We start from the raw sequence: 21845 nt of genomic DNA, 5'->3' as shown, positions 1-21845 counted from the left end.
AATTGAGTGATTAAACAGCTCTTCATTATCTGGCTTTACTTTTATGCTAACAAATTTGTTCTCTGAAAAGTGTCCACAAAGCCAAGTCTCTGATTAACACCTTTGTAGGGATGGTTTTTCACCTATTACTAAATTAAACTTGCTTCATTGGAAAGGCAGCAAGATGCATCCTCATTTCAATGTCTACTGAATTAATACAGGTTGACACCAGGAAACATTAACGCCACTGCATCCTTGCTGCTTTCTAATGTGGAAGTCTGTTTAATGTGAAAACAAAGTGATATCTAATTAGCACACAGGTAAGGAATTAAGAAAATCTTTATTTAAAGGTGAAGATGTTTCTCACAAAATCGTTGCCCCAATGCATCATTGAAATTCAAGCTGGAAAGATGATTTTAATATATCACTTGTACATTTTGTATTGCTCTTCTGGTTACAATGTAGTTTGTTTTTGTCAATTACCATTTTAATAATCGGGTAAAGAAAATTAAGTGGATTTTTGAAAGAAAACAATACTGTCAATATACTATTAAAACAAATTAAAATGGTAAAAGTTATTGTACTTTAAGTAAAAATAAAAGACCAAAAATATCAATCCCAGTTTTGGATTACTTTAATTAACAAAAAAAAAAATGCATATAGCAGAGGATAGTTTCAATCTGCCTACCTCTGGGTTAATGGCCCAGCATGCTTCCATTGCAGTACTCTGCTGCACATGTAAGTGCAAGAGATCCTGAAGCACTCACTCACTCATCATGGGAAAGTACCAATGTGTTTCTTCATTGGTTGATGGAAGAAACATCTTACAAAAACTCTCCAGATTATTGACTATTTAAAGTTTTTCTAGGAAACGTTCTAGATGAATGCTTATTAGCCTTTGTCAGTATGCACTTTTGCAAAGTGTCTCTGTGGCGCAATTGGTTAGCGTGTTTGGTTATTAACCAAAGGGTTGGTGGTTCAATCCCACCCAGGGATGTAATTGACCTTGTTATCAGATTTTGGTGATCTTTAAGTAGACAAGTCAAAATTTCAAACCCCCTCTTATGGTGTAGGGTACCTGGCCTTCTCTGATGTAATCAGAGTTAGATTTGATTAAGTGATTTTATAAAAAAAAACAGCTAGGAAGCACAATTTAGCAGTGGGTTGCAGAGAAAAAGAAATATGCTGGCAGAAAAATCCAATTGAGTGATTAAACAGCTCTTTATTTTCTGGCTTTATTTTTATGCTAACAAATGTGTTCTCTGAAAAGTGTCCACAAAGCCAAGTATCTGATTAACACCTTTGTAGGGATGGTTTTTCACCTATTACTAAATTAAACGTGCTTCATTGGAAAGGCAGCAAGATGCATCCTCATTTCAATATCTACTGAAATAATACAGGTTGACACCAGGAAACATTAACGCCACTGCATCTGTGCTGCTCTCTCATATGGAAGTCTGTTTAATGTGAAAACAAGGTGATATCTAATTAGCACACAGGTAAGGAATTAAGAAAATCTTTATTTAAGGGTGAAGATGTTTCTCACAAAATCGTTGCCCCAATGCATCATTGAAATTCAAGCTGGAAAGATGATTTTAATATATCACTTGTACATTTTGTATTGCTCTTCTGGTGACAATGTAGTTTGTTTTTGTCAATTACCATTTTAATGATAGGGTAAAGAAAATTAAGTGGATTTTTGAAAGAAAACAATACTGTCAATATACTATTAAAACAAATTAAAATGGTAAAAGTTATTGTACTTTAAGTAAAAATAAAAGAGCAAAAATATCAATCCCAGTTTTGGATTACTTAAATAAAAAAAAAATGCATATAGCAGAGGATAGTTTCAATCTGCCTACCTCTGGGTTATGGACCCAGCATGCTTCCATTGCAGTACTCTGCTGCACATGTAAGTGCAAGAGATCCTGAAGCACTCACTCATCATGGGAAAGTACCAATGTGTTTCTTCATTGGTTGATGGAAGAAACATCTTACAAAAACTCTCCAGATTATTGACTTTTTACAGTTTTTCTAGGAAACGTTCTAGATGAATGCTTATTAGCCTTTGTCAGTATGTACTTTTGCAAAGTGTCGCTGTGGCGCAATCAGTTAGTGTGTACGGTTATTAACCAAAAGGTTGGTGGTTCAATCCCACCCAGGGACGTAATTGACCTTGTTATCAGATTTTGGTGATCTTTAAGTAGACAAGTCAAAATTTCAAACCCCCTGTTATGGTGTAGGGTACCTGGCCTTCTCTGATGTAATCAGAGTTAGATTTGATTCAGTGATTTTATAAAAACAGCTAGGAAGCACAATTTAGCAGTGGGTTGCAGAGAAAAAGAAATATGCTGGCAAAAATATCCAATTGAGTGATTAAACAGCTCTTCATTATCTGGCTTTATTTTTATGCTAACAAATTTGTTCTCTGAAAAGTGTCCACAAAGCCAAGTCTCTGATTAACACCTTTGTAGGGATGGTTTTTCACCTATTACTAAATTAAACTTGCTTCATTGGAAAGGCAGCAAGATGCATCCTCATTTCAATGTCTACTGAATTAATACAGGTTGACACCAGGAAACATTAACGCCACTGCATCCTTGCTGCTTTCTAATGTGGAAGTCTGTTTAATGTGAAAACAAAGTGATATCTAATTAGCACACAGGTAAGGAATTAAGAAAATCTTTATTTAAAGGTGAAGATGTTTCTCACAAAATCGTTGCCCCAATGCATCATTGAAATTCAAGCTGGAAAGATGATTTTAATATATCACTTGTACATTTTGTATTGCTCTTCTGGTGACAATGTAGTTTGTTTTTGTCAATTACCATTTTAATAATCGGGTAAAGAAAATTAAGTGGATTTTTGAAAGAAAACAATACTGTCAATATACTATTAAAACAAATTAAAATGGTAAAAGTTATTGTACTTTAAGTAAAAATAAAAGAGCAAAAATATCAATCCCAGTTTTGGATTACTTCAATTAAAAAAAAAAAATGCATATAGCAGAGGATAGTTTCAATCTGCCTACCTCTGGGTTATGGACCCAGCATGCTTCCATTGCAGTACTCTGCTGCACATGTAAGTGCAAGAGATCCTGAAGCACTCACTCATCATGGGAAAGTACCAATGTGTTTCTTCATTGGTTGATGGAAGAAACATCTTACAAAAACTCTCCAGATTATTGACATTTTAAAGTTTTTCTAGGAAACGTTCTAGATGAATGCTTATTAGCCTTTGTCAGTATATACTTTTGCAAAGTGTCGCTGTGGCGCAATCAGTTAGCGTGTACGGCTCTTAACCAAAAGGTTGGTGGTTCAATCCCACCCAGGGACGTAATTGACCTTGTTATCAGATTTTGGTGATCTTTAAGTAGACAAGTCAAAATTTCAAACCCCCTGTTATGGTGTAGGGTACCTGGCCTTCTCTGATGTAATCAGAGTTAGATTTGATTCAGTGATTTTATAAAAACAGCTAGGAAGCACAATTTAGCAGTGGGTTGCAGAGAAAAAGAAATATGCTGGCAAAAATATCCAATTGAGTGATTAAACAGCTCTTCATTATCTGGCTTTATTTTTATGCTAACAAATTTGTTCTCTGAAAAGTGTCCACAAAGCCAAGTCTCTGATTAACACCTTTGTAGGGATGGTTTTTCACCTATTACTAAATTAAACTTGCTTCATTGGAAAGGCAGCAAGATGCATCCTCATTTCAATGTCTACTGAATTAATACAGGTTGACACCAGGAAACATTAACGCCACTGCATCCTTGCTGCTTTCTAATGTGGAAGTCTGTTTAATGTGAAAACAAAGTGATATCTAATTAGCACACAGGTAAGGAATTAAGAAAATCTTTATTTAAAGGTGAAGATGTTTCTCACAAAATCGTTGCCCCAATGCATCTTTGAAATTCAAGCTGGAAAGATGATTTTAATATATCACTTGTACATTTTGTATTGCTCTTCTGGTGACAATGTAGTTTGTTTTTGTCAATTACCATTTTAATAATCGGGTAAAGAAAATTAAGTGGATTTTTGAAAGAAAACAATACTGTCAATATACTATTAAAACAAATTAAAATGGTAAAAGTTATTGTACTTTAAGTAAAAATAAAAGAGCAAAAATATCAATCCCAGTTTTGGATTACTTCAATTAAAAAAAAAATGCATATAGCAGAGGATAGTTTCAATCTGCCTACCTCTGGGTTATGGACCCAGCATGCTTCCATTGCAGTACTCTGCTGCACATGTAAGTGCAAGAGATCCTGAAGCACTCACTCATCATGGGAAAGTACCAATGTGTTTCTTCATTGGTTGATGGAAGAAACATCTTACAAAAACTCTCCAGATTATTGACTTTTTAAAGTTTTTCTAGGAAACGATCTAGATGAATGCTTATTAGCCTTTGTCAGTATGTACTTTTGCAAAGTGTCGCTGTGGCGCAATCAGTTAGCATGTACGGCTCTTAACCAAAAGGTTGGTGGTTCAATCCCACCCAGGGACGTAATTGACCTTGTTATCAGATTTTGGTGATCTTTAAGTAGACAAGTCAAAATTTCAAACCCCCTGTTATGGTGTAGGGTACCTGGCCTTCTCTGATGTAATCAGAGTTAGATTTGATTCAGTGATTTTATAAAAACAGCTAGGAAGCACAATTTAGCAGTGGGTTGCAGAGAAAAAGAAATATGCTGGCAAAAATATCCAATTGAGTGATTAAACAGCTCTTCATTATCTGGCTTTATTTTTATGCTAACAAATTTGTTCTCTGAAAAGTGTCCACAAAGCCAAGTCTCTGATTAACACCTTTGTAGGGATGGTTTTTCACCTATTACTAAATTAAACTTGCTTCATTGGAAAGGCAGCAAGATGCATCCTCATTTCAATGTCTACTGAAATAATACAGGTTGACACCAGGAAACATTAACGCCACTGCATCCTTGCTGCTTTCTAATGTGGAAGTCTGTTTAATGTGAAAACAAAGTGATATCTAATTAGCACACAGGTAAGGAATTAAGAAAATCTTTATTTAAAGGTGAAGATGTTTCTCACAAAATCGTTGCCCCAATGCATCATTGAAATTCAAGCTGGAAAGATGATTTTAATATATCACTTGTACATTTTGTATTGCTCTTCTGGTGACAATGTAGTTTGTTTTTGTCAATTACCATTTTAATAATCGGGTAAAGAAAATTAAGTGGATTTTTGAAAGAAAACAATACTGTCAATATACTATTAAAACAAATTAAAATGGTAAAAGTTATTGTACTTTAAGTAAAAATAAAAGAGCAAAAATATCAATCTCAGTTTTGGATTACTTTATTTAACAAAAAAAAAATGCATATAGCAGAGGATAGTTTCAATCTGCCTACCTCTGGGTTAATGGCCCAGCATGCTTCCATTGCAGTACTCTGCTGCACATGTAAGTGCAAGAGATCCTGAAGCACTCACTCACTCATCATGGGAAAGTACCAATGTGTTTCTTCATTGGTTGATGGAAGAAACATCTTACAAAAACTCTCCAGATTATTGACTATTTAAAGTTTTTCTAGGAAACGTTCTAGATGAATGCTTATTAGCCTTTGTCAGTATGCACTTTTGCAAAGTGTCTCTGTGGCGCAATTGGTTAGCGTGTTTGGTTAATAACCAAAGGGTTGGTGGTTCAATCCCACCCAGGGATGTAATTGACCTGGTTATCAGATTTTGGTGATCTTTAAGTAGACAAGTCAAAATTTCAAACCCCCTCTTATGGTGTAGGGTACCTGGCCTTCTCTGATGTAATCAGAGTTAGATTTGATTAAGTGATTTTATAAAATAAAACAGCTAGGAAGCACAATTTAGCAGTGGGTTGCAGAGAAAAAGAAATATGCTGGCAGAAAAATCCAATTGAGTGATTAAACAGCTCTTCATTTTCTGGCTTTATTTTTATGCTAACAAATTTGTTCTCTGAAAAGTGTCCACAAAGCCAAGTATCTGATTAACACCTTTGTAGGGATGGTTTTTCACCTATTACTAAATTAAACGTGCTTCATTGGAAAGGCAGCAAGATGCATCCTCATTTCAATATCTACTGAAATAATACAGGTTGACACCAGGAAACATTAACGCCACTGCATCTGTGCTGCTCTCTCATGTGGAAGTCTGTTTAATGTGAAAACAAGGTGATATCTAATTAGCACACAGGTAAGGAATTAAGAAAATCTTTATTTAAGGGTGAAGATGTTTCTCACAAAATCGTTGCCCCAATGCATCATTGAAATTCAAGCTGGAAAGATGATTTTAATATATCACTTGTACATTTTGTATTGCTCTTCTGGTGACAATGTAGTTTGTTTTTGTCAATTACCATTTTAATAATAGGGTAAAGAAAATTAAGTGGATTTTTGAAAGAAAACAATACTGTCAATATACTATTAAAACAAATTAAAATGGTAAAAGTTATTGTACTTTAAGTAAAAATAAAAGTGCAAAAATATCAATCCCAGTTTTGGATTACTTAAATTAAAAAAAAAAATGCATATAGTAGAGGATAGTTTCAATCTGCCTACCTCTGGGTTATGGACCCAGCATGCTTCCATTGCAGTACTCTGCTGCACATGTAAGTGCAAGAGATCCTGAAGCACTCACTCATCATGGGAAAGTACCAATGTGTTTCTTCATTGGTTGATGGAAGAAACATCTTACAAAAACTCTCCAGATTATTGACTTTTTAAAGTTTTTCTAGGAAACGTTCTAGATGAATGCTTATTAGCCTTTGTCAGTATGTACTTTTGCAAAGTGTCGCTGTGGCGCAATCAGTTAGCGTGTACGGCTATTAACCAAAAGGTTGGTGGTTCAATCCCACCCAGGGACGTAATTGACCTTGTTATCAGAATCTGGTGATCTTTAAGTAGACAAGTCAAAATTTCAAACCCCCTGTTATGTTGTAGGGTACCTGGCCTTCTCTGATGTAATCAGAGTTAGATTTGATTCAGTGATTTTATAAAAACAGCTAGGAAGCACAATTTAGCAGTGGGTTGCAGAGAAAAAGAAATATGCTGGCAAAAATATCCAATTGAGTGATTAAACAGCTCTTCATTATCTGGCTTTATTTTTATGCTAACAAATTTGTTCTCTGAAAAGTGTCCACAAAGCCAAGTCTCTGATTAACACCTTTGTAGGGATGGTTTTTCACCTATTACTAAATTAAACTTGCTTCATTGGAAAGGCAGCAAGATGCATCCTCATTTCAATGTCTACTGAATTAATACAGGTTGACACCAGGAAACATTAACGCCACTGCATCCTTGCTGCTTTCTAATGTGGAAGTCTGTTTAATGTGAAAACAAAGTGATATCTAATTAGCACACAGGTAAGGAATTAAGAAAATCTTTATTTAAAGGTGAAGATGTTTCTCACAAAATCGTTGCCCCAATGCATCATTGAAATTCAAGCTGGAAAGATGATTTTAATATATCACTTGTACATTTTGTATTGCTCTTCTGGTGACAATGTAGTTTGTTTTTGTCAATTACCATTTTAATAATCGGGTAAAGAAAATTAAGTGGATTTTTGAAAGAAAACAATACTGTCAATATACTATTAAAACAAATTAAAATGGTAAAAGTTATTGTACTTTAAGTAAAAATAAAAGAGCAAAAATATCAATCCCAGTTTTGGATTACTTCAATTAAAAAAAAAAAATGCATATAGCAGAGGATAGTTTCAATCTGCCTACCTCTGGGTTATGGACCCAGCATGCTTCCATTGCAGTACTCTGCTGCACATGTAAGTGCAAGAGATCCTGAAGCACTCACTCATCATGGGAAAGTACCAATGTGTTTCTTCATTGGTTGATGGAAGAAACATCTTACAAAAACTCTCCAGATTATTGACATTTTAAAGTTTTTCTAGGAAACGTTCTAGATGAATGCTTATTAGCCTTTGTCAGTATGTACTTTTGCAAAGTGTCGCTGTGGCGCAATCAGTTAGCGTGTACGGCTCTTAACCAAAAGGTTGGTGGTTCAATCCCACCCAGGGACGTAATTGACCTTGTTATCAGATTTTGGTGATCTTTAAGTAGACAAGTCAAAATTTCAAACCCCCTGTTATGGTGTAGGGTACCTGGCCTTCTCTGATGTAATCAGAGTTAGATTTGATTCAGTGATTTTATAAAAACAGCTAGGAAGCACAATTTAGCAGTGGGTTGCAGAGAAAAAGAAATATGCTGGCAAAAATATCCAATTGAGTGATTAAACAGCTCTTCATTATCTGGCTTTATTTTTATGCTAACAAATTTGTTCTCTGAAAAGTGTCCACAAAGCCAAGTCTCTGATTAACACCTTTGTAGGGATGGTTTTTCACCTATTACTAAATTAAACTTGCTTCATTGGAAAGGCAGCAAGATGCATCCTCATTTCAATGTCTACTGAATTAATACAGGTTGACACCAGGAAACATTAACGCCACTGCATCCTTGCTGCTTTCTAATGTGGAAGTCTGTTTAATGTGAAAACAAAGTGATATCTAATTAGCACACAGGTAAGGAATTAAGAAAATCTTTATTTAAAGGTGAAGATGTTTCTCACAAAATCGTTGCCCCAATGCATCTTTGAAATTCAAGCTGGAAAGATGATTTTAATATATCACTTGTACATTTTGTATTGCTCTTCTGGTGACAATGTAGTTTGTTTTTGTCAATTACCATTTTAATAATCGGGTAAAGAAAATTAAGTGGATTTTTGAAAGAAAACAATACTGTCAATATACTATTAAAACAAATTAAAATGGTAAAAGTTATTGTACTTTAAGTAAAAATAAAAGAGCAAAAATATCAATCCCAGTTTTGGATTACTTCAATTAAAAAAAAAAATGCATATAGCAGAGGATAGTTTCAATCTGCCTACCTCTGGGTTATGGACCCAGCATGCTTCCATTGCAGTACTCTGCTGCACATGTAAGTGCAAGAGATCCTGAAGCACTCACTCATCATGGGAAAGTACCAATGTGTTTCTTCATTGGTTGATGGAAGAAACATCTTACAAAAACTCTCCAGATTATTGACTTTTTAAAGTTTTTCTAGGAAACGATCTAGATGAATGCTTATTAGCCTTTGTCAGTATGTACTTTTGCAAAGTGTCGCTGTGGCGCAATCAGTTAGCATGTACGGCTCTTAACCAAAAGGTTGGTGGTTCAATCCCACCCAGGGACGTAATTGACCTTGTTATCAGATTTTGGTGATCTTTAAGTAGACAAGTCAAAATTTCAAACCCCCTGTTATGGTGTAGGGTACCTGGCCTTCTCTGATGTAATCAGAGTTAGATTTGATTCAGTGATTTTATAAAAACAGCTAGGAAGCACAATTTAGCAGTGGGTTGCAGAGAAAAAGAAATATGCTGGCAAAAATATCCAATTGAGTGATTAAACAGCTCTTCATTATCTGGCTTTATTTTTATGCTAACAAATTTGTTCTCTGAAAAGTGTCCACAAAGCCAAGTCTCTGATTAACACCTTTGTAGGGATGGTTTTTCACCTATTACTAAATTAAACTTGCTTCATTGGAAAGGCAGCAAGATGCATCCTCATTTCAATGTCTACTGAAATAATACAGGTTGACACCAGGAAACATTAACGCCACTGCATCCTTGCTGCTTTCTAATGTGGAAGTCTGTTTAATGTGAAAACAAAGTGATATCTAATTAGCACACAGGTAAGGAATTAAGAAAATCTTTATTTAAAGGTGAAGATGTTTCTCACAAAATCGTTGCCCCAATGCATCATTGAAATTCAAGCTGGAAAGATGATTTTAATATATCACTTGTACATTTTGTATTGCTCTTCTGGTGACAATGTAGTTTGTTTTTGTCAATTACCATTTTAATAATCGGGTAAAGAAAATTAAGTGGATTTTTGAAAGAAAACAATACTGTCAATATACTATTAAAACAAATTAAAATGGTAAAAGTTATTGTACTTTAAGTAAAAATAAAAGAGCAAAAATATCAATCTCAGTTTTGGATTACTTTATTTAACAAAAAAAAAATGCATATAGCAGAGGATAGTTTCAATCTGCCTACCTCTGGGTTAATGGCCCAGCATGCTTCCATTGCAGTACTCTGCTGCACATGTAAGTGCAAGAGATCCTGAAGCACTCACTCACTCATCATGGGAAAGTACCAATGTGTTTCTTCATTGGTTGATGGAAGAAACATCTTACAAAAACTCTCCAGATTATTGACTATTTAAAGTTTTTCTAGGAAACGTTCTAGATGAATGCTTATTAGCCTTTGTCAGTATGCTCTTTTGCAAAGTGTCTCTGTGGCGCAATTGGTTAGCGTGTTTGGTTAATAACCAAAGGGTTGGTGGTTCAATCCCACCCAGGGATGTAATTGACCTGGTTATCAGATTTTGGTGATCTTTAAGTAGACAAGTCAAAATTTCAAACCCCCTCTTATGGTGTAGGGTACCTGGCCTTCTCTGATGTAATCAGAGTTAGATTTGATTAAGTGATTTTATAAAAAAAAACAGCTAGGAAGCACAATTTAGCAGTGGGTTGCAGAGAAAAAGAAATATGCTGGCAAAAATATCCAATTGAGTGATTAAACAGCTCTTCATTATCTGGCTTTACTTTTATGCTAACAAATTTGTTCTCTGAAAAGTGTCCACAAAGCCAAGTCTCTGATTAACACCTTTGTAGGGATGGTTTTTCACCTATTACTAAATTAAACTTGCTTCATTGGAAAGGCAGCAAGATGCATCCTCATTTCAATGTCTACTGAATTAATACAGGTTGACACCAGGAAACATTAACGCCACTGCATCCTTGCTGCTTTCTAATGTGGAAGTCTGTTTAATGTGAAAACAAAGTGATATCTAATTAGCACACAGGTAAGGAATTAAGAAAATCTTTATATAAAGGTGAAGATGTTTCTCACAAAATCGTTGCCCCAATGCATCATTGAAATTCAAGCTGGAAAGATGATTTTAATATATCACTTGTACATTTTGTATTGCTCTTCTGGTGACAATGTAGTTTGTTTTTGTCAATTACCATTTTAATAATCGGGTAAAGAAAATTAAGTGGATTTTTGAAAGAAAACAATACTGTCAATATACTATTAAAACAAATTAAAATGGTAAAAGTTATTGTACTTTAAGTAAAAATAAAAGACCAAAAATATCAATCCCAGTTTTGGATTACTTTAATTAACAAAAAAAAAAAATGCATATAGCAGAGGATAGTTTCAATCTGCCTACCTCTGGGTTAATGGCCCAGCATGCTTCCATTGCAGTACTCTGCTGCACATGTAAGTGCAAGAGATCCTGAAGCACTCACTCACTCATCATGGGAAAGTACCAATGTGTTTCTTCATTGGTTGATGGAAGAAACATCTTACAAAAACTCTCCAGATTATTGACTATTTAAAGTTTTTCTAGGAAACGTTCTAGATGAATGCTTATTAGCCTTTGTCAGTATGCACTTTTGCAAAGTGTCTCTGTGGCGCAATTGGTTAGCGTGTTTGGTTAATAACCAAAGGGTTGGTGGTTCAATCCCACCCAGGGATGTAATTGACCTGGTTATCAGATTTTGGTGATCTTTAAGTAGACAAGTGAAAATTTCAAACCCCCTCTTATGGTGTAGGGTACCTGGCCTTCTCTGATGTAATCAGAGTTAGATTTGATTAAGTGATTTTATAAAAAAAAACAGCTAGGAAGCACAATTTAGCAGTGGGTTGCAGAGAAAAAGAAATATGCCTGCAGAAAAATCCAATTGAGTGATTAAACAGCTCTTTATTTTCTGGCTTTATTTTTATGCTAACAAATTTGTTCTCTGAAAAGTGTCCACAAAGCCAAGTATCTGATTAACACCTTTGTAGGGATGGTTTTTCACCTATTACTAAATTAAACGTGCTTCATTGGAAAGGCAGCAAGATGCATCCTCATTTCAATATCTACTGAAATAATACAGGTTGACACCAGGAAACATTAACGCCACTGCATCTGTGCTGCTCTCTCATATGGAAGTCTGTTTAATGTGAAAACAAGGTGATATCTAATTAGCACACAGGTAAGGAATTAAGAAAATCTTTATTTAAGGGTGAAGATGTTTCTCACAAAATCGTTGCCCCAATGCATCATTGAAATTCAAGCTGGAAAGATGATTTTAATATATCACTTGTACATTTTGTATTGCTCTTCTGGTGACAATGTAGTTTGTTTTTGTCAATTACCATTTTAATGATAGGGTAAAGAAAATTAAGTGGATTTTTGAAAGAAAACAATACTGTCAATATACTATTAAAACAAATTAAAATGGTAAAAGTTATTGTACTTTAAGTAAAAATAAAAGAGCAAAAGTATCAATCCCAGTTTTGGATTACTTAAATAAAAAAAAAATGCATATAGCAGAGGATAGTTTCAATCTGCCTACCTCTGGGTTATGGACCCAGCATGCTTCCATTGCAGTACTCTGCTGCACATGTAAGTGCAAGAGATCCTGAAGCACTCACTCATCATGGGAAAGTACCAATGTGTTTCTTCATTGGTTGATGGAAGAAACATCTTACAAAAACTCTCCAGATTATTGACTTTTTACAGTTTTTCTAGGAAACGTTCTAGATGAATGCTTATTAGCCTTTGTCAGTATGTACTTTTGCAAAGTGTCGCTGTGGCGCAATCAGTTAGTGTGTACGGCTATTAACCAAAAGGTTGGTGGTTCAATCCCACCCAGGGACGTAATTGACCTTGTTATCAGATTTTGGTGATCTTTAAGTAGACAAGTCAAAATTTCAAACCCCCTGTTATGGTGTAGGGTACCTGGCCTTCTCTGATGTAATCAGAGTTAGATTTGATTCAGTGATTTTATAAAAACAGCTAGGAAGCACAATTTAGCAGTGGGTTGCAGAGAAAAAGAAATATGCTGGCAAAAATATCCAATTGAGTGATTAAACAGCTCTTCATTATCTGGCTTTATTTTTATGCTAACAAATTTGTTCTCTGAAAAGTGTCCACAAAGCCAAGTCTCTGATTAACACCTTTGTAGGGATGGTTTTTCACCTATTACTAAATTAAATTTGCTTCATTGGAAAGGCAGCAAGATGCATCCTCATTTCAATGTCTACTGAATTAATACAGGTTGACACCAGGAAACATTAACGCCACTGCATCCTTGCTGCTTTCTAATGTGGAAGTCTGTTTAATGTGAAAACAAAGTGATATCTAATTAGCACACAGGTAAGGAATTAAGAAAATCTTTATTTAAAGGTGAAGATGTTTCTCACAAAATCGTTGCCCCAATGCATCATTGAAATTCAAGCTGGAAAGATGATTTTAATATATCACTTGTACATTTTGTACTGCTCTTCTGGTGACAATGTAGTTTGTTTTTGTCAATTACCATTTTAATAATCGGGTAAAGAAAATTAAGTGGATTTTTGAAAGAAAACAATACTGTCAATATACTATTAAAACAAATTAAAATGGTAAAAGTTATTGTACTTTAAGTAAAAATAAAAGAGCAAAAATATCAATCTCAGTTTTGGATTACTTTATTTAACAAAAAAAAAATGCATATAGCAGAGGATAGTTTGAATCTGCCTACCTCTGGGTTAATGGCCCAGCATGCTTCCATTGCAGTACTCTGCTGCACATGTAAGTGCAAGAGATCCTGAAGCACTCACTCACTCATCATGGGAAAGTACCAATGTGTTTCTTCATTGGTTGATGGAAGAAACATCTTACAAAAACTCTCCAGATTATTGACTATTTAAAGTTTTTCTAGGAAACGTTCTAGATGAATGCTTATTAGCCTTTGTCAGTATGCACTTTTGCAAAGTGTCTCTGTGGCGCAATTGGTTAGCGTGTTTGGTTAATAACCAAAGGGTTGGTGGTTCAATCCCACCCAGGGATGTAATTGACCTGGTTATCAGATTTTGGTGATCTTTAAGTAGACAAGTCAAAATTTCAAACCCCCTCTTATGGTGTAGGGTACCTGGCCTTCTCTGATGTAATCAGAGTTAGATTTGATTAAGTGATTTTATAAAAAAAAACAGCTAGGAAGCACAATTTAGCAGTGGGTTGCAGAGAAAAAGAAATATGCTGGCAGAAAAATCCAATTGAGTGATTAAACAGCTCTTCATTTTCTGGCTTTATTTTTATGCTAACAAATTTGTTCTCTGAAAAGTGTCCACAATGCCAAGTATCTGATTAACACCTTTGTAGGGATGGTTTTTCACCTATTACTAAATTAAACGTGCTTCATTGGAAAGGCAGCAAGATGCATCCTCATTTCAATATCTACTGAAATAATACAGGTTGACACCAGGAAACATTAACGCCACTGCATCTGTGCTGCTCTCTCATGTGGAAGTCTGTTTAATGTGAAAACAAGGTGATATCTAATTAGCACACAGGTAAGGAATTAAGAAAATCTTTATTTAAGGGTGAAGATGTTTCTCACAAAATCGTTGCCCCAATGCATCATTGAAATTCAAGCTGGAAAGATGATTTTAATATATCACTTGTACATTTTGTATTGCTCTTCTGGTGACAATGTAGTTTGTTTTTGTCAATTACCATTTTAATAATAGGGTAAAGAAAATTAAGTGGATTTTTGAAAGAAAACAATACTGTCAATATACTATTAAAACAAATTAAAATGGTAAAAGTTATTGTACTTTAAGTAAAAATAAAAGAGCAAAAATATCAATCCCAGTTTTGGATTACTTAAATTAAAAAAAAAAAATGCATATAGCAGAGGATAGTTTCAATCTGCCTACCTCTGGGTTATGGACCCAGCATGCTTCCATTGCAGTACTCTGCTGCACATGTAAGTGCAAGAGATCCTGAAGCACTCACTCATCATGGGAAAGTACCAATGTGTTTCTTCATTGGTTGATGGAAGAAACATCTTACAAAAACTCTCCAGATTATTGACTTTTTAAAGTTTTTCTAGGAAACGTTCTAGATGAATGCTTATTAGCCTTTGTCAGTATGTACTTTTGCAAAGTGTCGCTGTGGCGCAATCAGTTAGCGTGTACGGCTATTAACCAAAAGGTTGGTGGTTCAATCCCACCCAGGGACGTAATTGACCTTGTTATCAGAATCTGGTGATCTTTAAGTAGACAAGTCAAAATTTCAAACCCCCTGTTATGGTGTAGGGTACCTGGCCTTCTCTGATGTAATCAGAGTTAGATTTGATTCAGTGATTTTATAAAAACAGCTAGGAAGCACAATTTAGCAGTGGGTTGCAGAGAAAAAGAAATATGCTGGCAAAAATATCCAATTGAGTGATTAAACAGCTCTTCATTATCTGGCTTTACTTTTATGCTAACAAATTTGTTCTCTGAAAAGTGTCCACAAAGCCAAGTCTCTGATTAACACCTTTGTAGGGATGGTTTTTCACCTATTACTAAATTAAACTTGCTTCATTGGAAAGGCAGCAAGATGCATCCTCATTTCAATGTCTACTGAATTAATACAGGTTGACACCAGGAAACATTAACGCCACTGCATCCTTGCTGCTTTCTAATGTGGAAGTCTGTTTAATGTGAAAACAAAGTGATATCTAATTAGCACACAGGTAAGGAATTAAGAAAATCTTTATTTAAAGGTGAAGATGTTTCTCACAAAATCGTTGCCCCAATGCATCATTGAAATTCAAGCTGGAAAGATGATTTTAATATATCACTTGTACATTTTGTATTGCTCTTCTGGTGACAATGTAGTTTGTTTTTGTCAATTACCATTTTAATAATCGGGTAAAGAAAATTAAGTGGATTTTTGAAAGAAAACAATACTGTCAATATACTATTAAAACAAATTAAAATGGTAAAAGTTATTGTACTTTAAGTAAAAATAAAAGACCAAAAATATCAATCCCAGTTTTGGATTACTTTAATTAACAAAAAAAAAATGCATATAGCAGAGGATAGTTTCAATCTGCCTACCTCTGGGTTAATGGCCCAGCATGCTTCCATTGCAGTACTCTGCTGCACATGTAAGTGCAAGAGATCCTGAAGCACTCACTCACTCATCATGGGAAAGTACCAATGTGTTTCTTCATTGGTTGATGGAAGAAACATCTTACAAAAACTCTCCAGATTATTGACTATTTAAAGTTTTTCTAGGAAACGTTCTAGATGAATGCTTATTAGCCTTTGTCAGTATGCACTTTTGCAAAGTGTCTCTGTGGCGCAATTGGTTAGCGTGTTTGGTTATTAACCAAAGGGTTGGTGGTTCAATCCCACCCAGGGATGTAATTGACCTTGTTATCAGATTTTGGTGATCTTTAAGTAGACAAGTCAAAATTTCAAACCCCCTCTTATGGTGTAGGGTACCTGGCTTTCTCTGATGTAATCAGAGTTAGATTTGATTAAGTGATTTTATAAAAAAAAACAGCTAGGAAGCACAATTTAGCAGTGGGTTGCAGAGAAAAAGAAATATGCTGGCAGAAAAATCCAATTGAGTGATTAAACAGCTCTTTATTTTCTGCCTTTATTTTTATGCTAACAAATTTGTTCTCTGAAAAGTGTCCACAAAGCCAAGTATCTGATTAACACCTTTGTAGGGATGGTTTTTCACCTATTACTAAATTAAACGTGCTTCATTGGAAAGGCAGCAAGATGCATCCTCATTTCAATATCTACTGAAATAATACAGGTTGACACCAGGAAACATTAACGCCACTGCATCTGTGCTGCTCTCTCATGTGGAAGTCTGTTTAATGTGAAAACAAGGTGATATCTAATTAGCACACAGGTAAGGAATTAAGAAAATCTCTATTTAAGTGTGAAGATGTTTCTCACAAAATCGTTGCCCCAATGCATCATTGAAATTCAAGCTGGAAAGATGATTTTAATATATCACTTGTACATTTTGTATTGCTCTTCTGGTGACAATGTAGTTTGTTTTTGTCAATTACCATTTTAATAATAGGGTAAAGAAAATTAAGTGGATTTTTGAAAGAAAACAATACTGCCAATATACTATTAAAACAAATTAAAATGGTAAAAGTTATTGTACTTTAAGTAAAAATAAAAGAGCAAAAATATCAATCCCAGTTTTGGATTACTTCAATTAAAAAAAAAATGCATATAGCAGAGGATAGTTTCAATCTGCCTACCTCTGGGTTATGGACCCAGCATGCTTCCATTGCAGTACTCTGCTGCACATGTAAGTGCAAGAGATCCTGAAGCACTCACTCATCATGGGAAAGTACCAATGTGTTTCTTCATTGGTTGATGGAAGAAACATCTTACAAAAACTCTCCAGATTATTGACTTTTTACAGTTTTTCTAGGAAACGTTCTAGATGAATGCTTATTAGCCTTTGTCAGTATGTACTTTTGCAAAGTGTCGCTGTGGCGCAATCAGTTAGTGTGTACGGCTATTAACCAAAAGGTTGGTGGTTCAATCCCACCCAGGGACGTAATTGACCTTGTTATCAGATTTTGGTGATCTTTAAGTAGACAAGTCAAAATTTCAAACCCCCTGTTATGGTGTAGGGTACCTGGCCTTCTCTGATGTAATCAGAGTTAGATTTGATTCAGTGATTTTATAAAAACAGCTAGGAAGCACAATTTAGCAGTGGGTTGCAGAGAAAAAGAAATATGCTGGCAAAAATATCCAATTGAGTGATTAAACAGCTCTTCATTATCTGGCTTTATTTTTATGCTAACAAATTTGTTCTCTGAAAAGTGTCCACAAAGCCAAGTCTCTGATTAACACCTTTGTAGGGATGGTTTTTCACCTATTACTAAATTAAATTTGCTTCATTGGAAAGGCAGCAAGATGCATCCTCATTTCAATGTCTACTGAATTAATACAGGTTGACACCAGGAAACATTAACGCCACTGCATCCTTGCTGCTTTCTAATGTGGAAGTCTGTTTAATGTGAAAACAAAGTGATATCTAATTAGCACACAGGTAAGGAATTAAGAAAATCTTTATTTAAAGGTGAAGATGTTTCTCACAAAATCGTTGCCCCAATGCATCATTGAAATTCAAGCTGGAAAGATGATTTTAATATATCACTTGTACATTTTGTACTGCTCTTCTGGTGACAATGTAGTTTGTTTTTGTCAATTACCATTTTAATAATCGGGTAAAGAAAATTAAGTGGATTTTTGAAAGAAAACAATACTGTCAATATACTATTAAAACAAATTAAAATGGTAAAAGTTATTGTACTTTAAGTAAAAATAAAAGAGCAAAAATATCAATCTCAGTTTTGGATTACTTTATTTAACAAAAAAAAAATGCATATAGCAGAGGATAGTTTGAATCTGCCTACCTCTGGGTTAATGGCCCAGCATGCTTCCATTGCAGTACTCTGCTGCACATGTAAGTGCAAGAGATCCTGAAGCACTCACTCACTCATCATGGGAAAGTACCAATGTGTTTCTTCATTGGTTGATGGAAGAAACATCTTACAAAAACTCTCCAGATTATTGACTATTTAAAGTTTTTCTAGGAAACGTTCTAGATGAATGCTTATTAGCCTTTGTCAGTATGCACTTTTGCAAAGTGTCTCTGTGGCGCAATTGGTTAGCGTGTTTGGTTAATAACCAAAGGGTTGGTGGTTCAATCCCACCCAGGGATGTAATTGACCTGGTTATCAGATTTTGGTGATCTTTAAGTAGACAAGTCAAAATTTCAAACCCCCTCTTATGGTGTAGGGTACCTGGCCTTCTCTGATGTAATCAGAGTTAGATTTGATTAAGTGATTTTATAAAAAAAAACAGCTAGGAAGCACAATTTAGCAGTGGGTTGCAGAGAAAAAGAAATATGCTGGCAGAAAAATCCAATTGAGTGATTAAACAGCTCTTCATTTTCTGGCTTTATTTTTATGCTAACAAATTTGTTCTCTGAAAAGTGTCCACAATGCCAAGTATCTGATTAACACCTTTGTAGGGATGGTTTTTCACCTATTACTAAATTAAACGTGCTTCATTGGAAAGGCAGCAAGATGCATCCTCATTTCAATATCTACTGAAATAATACAGGTTGACACCAGGAAACATTAACGCCACTGCATCTGTGCTGCTCTCTCATGTGGAAGTCTGTTTAATGTGAAAACAAGGTGATATCTAATTAGCACACAGGTAAGGAATTAAGAAAATCTTTATTTAAGGGTGAAGATGTTTCTCACAAAATCGTTGCCCCAATGCATCATTGAAATTCAAGCTGGAAAGATGATTTTAATATATCACTTGTACATTTTGTATTGCTCTTCTGGTGACAATGTAGTTTGTTTTTGTCAATTACCATTTTAATAATAGGGTAAAGAAAATTAAGTGGATTTTTGAAAGAAAACAATACTGTCAATATACTATTAAAACAAATTAAAATGGTAAAAGTTATTGTACTTTAAGTAAAAATAAAAGAGCAAAAATATCAATCCCAGTTTTGGATTACTTAAATTAAAAAAAAAAATGCATATAGCAGAGGATAGTTTCAATCTGCCTACCTCTGGGTTATGGACCCAGCATGCTTCCATTGCAGTACTCTGCTGCACATGTAAGTGCAAGAGATCCTGAAGCACTCACTCATCATGGGAAAGTACCAATGTGTTTCTTCATTGGTTGATGGAAGAAACATCTTACAAAAACTCTCCAGATTATTGACTTTTTAAAGTTTTTCTAGGAAACGTTCTAGATGAATGCTTATTAGCCTTTGTCAGTATGTACTTTTGCAAAGTGTCGCTGTGGCGCAATCAGTTAGCGTGTACGGCTATTAACCAAAAGGTTGGTGGTTCAATCCCACCCAGGGACGTAATTGACCTTGTTATCAGAATCTGGTGATCTTTAAGTAGACAAGTCAAAATTTCAAACCCCCTGTTATGGTGTAGGGTACCTGGCCTTCTCTGATGTAATCAGAGTTAGATTTGATTCAGTGATTTTATAAAAACAGCTAGGAAGCACAATTTAGCAGTGGGTTGCAGAGAAAAAGAAATATGCTGGCAAAAATATCCAATTGAGTGATTAAACAGCTCTTCATTATCTGGCTTTACTTTTATGCTAACAAATTTGTTCTCTGAAAAGTGTCCACAAAGCCAAGTCTCTGATTAACACCTTTGTAGGGATGGTTTTTCACCTATTACTAAATTAAACTTGCTTCATTGGAAAGGCAGCAAGATGCATCCTCATTTCAATGTCTACTGAATTAATACAGGTTGACACCAGGAAACATTAACGCCACTGCATCCTTGCTGCTTTCTAATGTGGAAGTCTGTTTAATGTGAAAACAAAGTGATATCTAATTAGCACACAGGTAAGGAATTAAGAAAATCTTTATTTAAAGGTGAAGATGTTTCTCACAAAATCGTTGCCCCAATGCATCATTGAAATTCAAGCTGGAAAGATGATTTTAATATATCACTTGTACATTTTGTATTGCTCTTCTGGTGACAATGTAGTTTGTTTTTGTCAATTACCATTTTAATAATCGGGTAAAGAAAATTAAGTGGATTTTTGAAAGAAAACAATACTGTCAATATACTATTAAAACAAATTAAAATGGTAAAAGTTATTGTACTTTAAGTAAAAATAAAAGACCAAAAATATCAATCCCAGTTTTGGATTACTTTAATTAACAAAAAAAAAATGCATATAGCAGAGGATAGTTTCAATCTGCCTACCTCTGGGTTAATGGCCCAGCATGCTTCCATTGCAGTACTCTGCTGCACATGTAAGTGCAAGAGATCCTGAAGCACTCACTCACTCATCATGGGAAAGTACCAATGTGTTTCTTCATTGGTTGATGGAAGAAACATCTTACAAAAACTCTCCAGATTATTGACTATTTAAAGTTTTTCTAGGAAACGTTCTAGATGAATGCTTATTAGCCTTTGTCAGTATGCACTTTTGCAAAGTGTCTCTGTGGCGCAATTGGTTAGCGTGTTTGGTTATTAACCAAAGGGTTGGTGGTTCAATCCCACCCAGGGATGTAATTGACCTTGTTATCAGATTTTGGTGATCTTTAAGTAGACAAGTCAAAATTTCAAACCCCCTCTTATGGTGTAGGGTACCTGGCTTTCTCTGATGTAATCAGAGTTAGATTTGATTAAGTGATTTTATAAAAAAAAACAGCTAGGAAGCACAATTTAGCAGTGGGTTGCAGAGAAAAAGAAATATGCTGGCAGAAAAATCCAATTGAGTGATTAAACAGCTCTTTATTTTCTGCCTTTATTTTTATGCTAACAAATTTGTTCTCTGAAAAGTGTCCACAAAGCCAAGTATCTGATTAACACCTTTGTAGGGATGGTTTTTCACCTATTACTAAATTAAACGTGCTTCATTGGAAAGGCAGCAAGATGCATCCTCATTTCAATATCTACTGAAATAATACAGGTTGACACCAGGAAACATTAACGCCACTGCATCTGTGCTGCTCTCTCATGTGGAAGTCTGTTTAATGTGAAAACAAGGTGATATCTAATTAGCACACAGGTAAGGAATTAAGAAAATCTCTATTTAAGTGTGAAGATGTTTCTCACAAAATCGTTGCCCCAATGCATCATTGAAATTCAAGCTGGAAAGATGATTTTAATATATCACTTGTACATTTTGTATTGCTCTTCTGGTGACAATGTAGTTTGTTTTTGTCAATTACCATTTTAATAATAGGGTAAAGAAAATTAAGTGGATTTTTGAAAGAAAACAATACTGCCAATATACTATTAAAACAAATTAAAATGGTAAAAGTTATTGTACTTTAAGTAAAAATAAAAGAGCAAAAATATCAATCCCAGTTTTGGATTACTTCAATTAAAAAAAAAATGCATATAGCAGAGGATAGTTTCAATCTACCTACCTCTGGGTTATGGACCCAGCATGCTTCCATTGCAGTACTCTGCTGCACATGTAAGTGCAAGAGATCCTGAAGCACTCA

At 34.8% G+C, this 21845-nt stretch overlaps 8 non-coding genes across 8 annotated transcripts; all 8 read left to right on the top strand.

Moving 5' to 3' along the window:
* The first annotated feature begins 902 nt into the window (after positions 1-902).
* Positions 903-976, top strand: TRNAN-AUU (transfer RNA asparagine (anticodon AUU)). The gene has a single exon. It is a non-coding gene; the product is annotated as a tRNA-Asn (tRNA).
* A 4606-nt stretch (positions 977-5582) lies between these two features.
* On the top strand, positions 5583-5656 carry TRNAI-AAU (transfer RNA isoleucine (anticodon AAU)). The gene has a single exon. It is a non-coding gene; the product is annotated as a tRNA-Ile (tRNA).
* A 4609-nt stretch (positions 5657-10265) lies between these two features.
* On the top strand, positions 10266-10339 carry TRNAI-AAU (transfer RNA isoleucine (anticodon AAU)). The gene has a single exon. It is a non-coding gene; the product is annotated as a tRNA-Ile (tRNA).
* Positions 10340-11445: 1106 nt separating this feature from the next.
* Positions 11446-11519, top strand: TRNAI-AAU (transfer RNA isoleucine (anticodon AAU)). The gene has a single exon. It is a non-coding gene; the product is annotated as a tRNA-Ile (tRNA).
* Positions 11520-13789: 2270 nt separating this feature from the next.
* Positions 13790-13863, top strand: TRNAI-AAU (transfer RNA isoleucine (anticodon AAU)). The gene has a single exon. It is a non-coding gene; the product is annotated as a tRNA-Ile (tRNA).
* A 2273-nt stretch (positions 13864-16136) lies between these two features.
* Positions 16137-16210, top strand: TRNAN-AUU (transfer RNA asparagine (anticodon AUU)). The gene has a single exon. It is a non-coding gene; the product is annotated as a tRNA-Asn (tRNA).
* A 2271-nt stretch (positions 16211-18481) lies between these two features.
* On the top strand, positions 18482-18555 carry TRNAI-AAU (transfer RNA isoleucine (anticodon AAU)). The gene has a single exon. It is a non-coding gene; the product is annotated as a tRNA-Ile (tRNA).
* A 2272-nt stretch (positions 18556-20827) lies between these two features.
* TRNAN-AUU (transfer RNA asparagine (anticodon AUU)) lies at positions 20828-20901 on the top strand. Its single transcript has one exon. It is a non-coding gene; the product is annotated as a tRNA-Asn (tRNA).
* The last annotated feature ends 944 nt before the right edge of the window (positions 20902-21845 follow it).

This window comes from Pseudophryne corroboree, chromosome 10 (assembly GCF_028390025.1).
Source record: "Pseudophryne corroboree isolate aPseCor3 chromosome 10, aPseCor3.hap2, whole genome shotgun sequence".
NCBI classification, from domain to species: Eukaryota; Metazoa; Chordata; class Amphibia; order Anura; family Myobatrachidae; genus Pseudophryne; species Pseudophryne corroboree.
The sequence above is the reverse complement of the archived record's forward strand: the minus strand, read 5'-3'. Positions and strand labels throughout refer to the sequence as shown.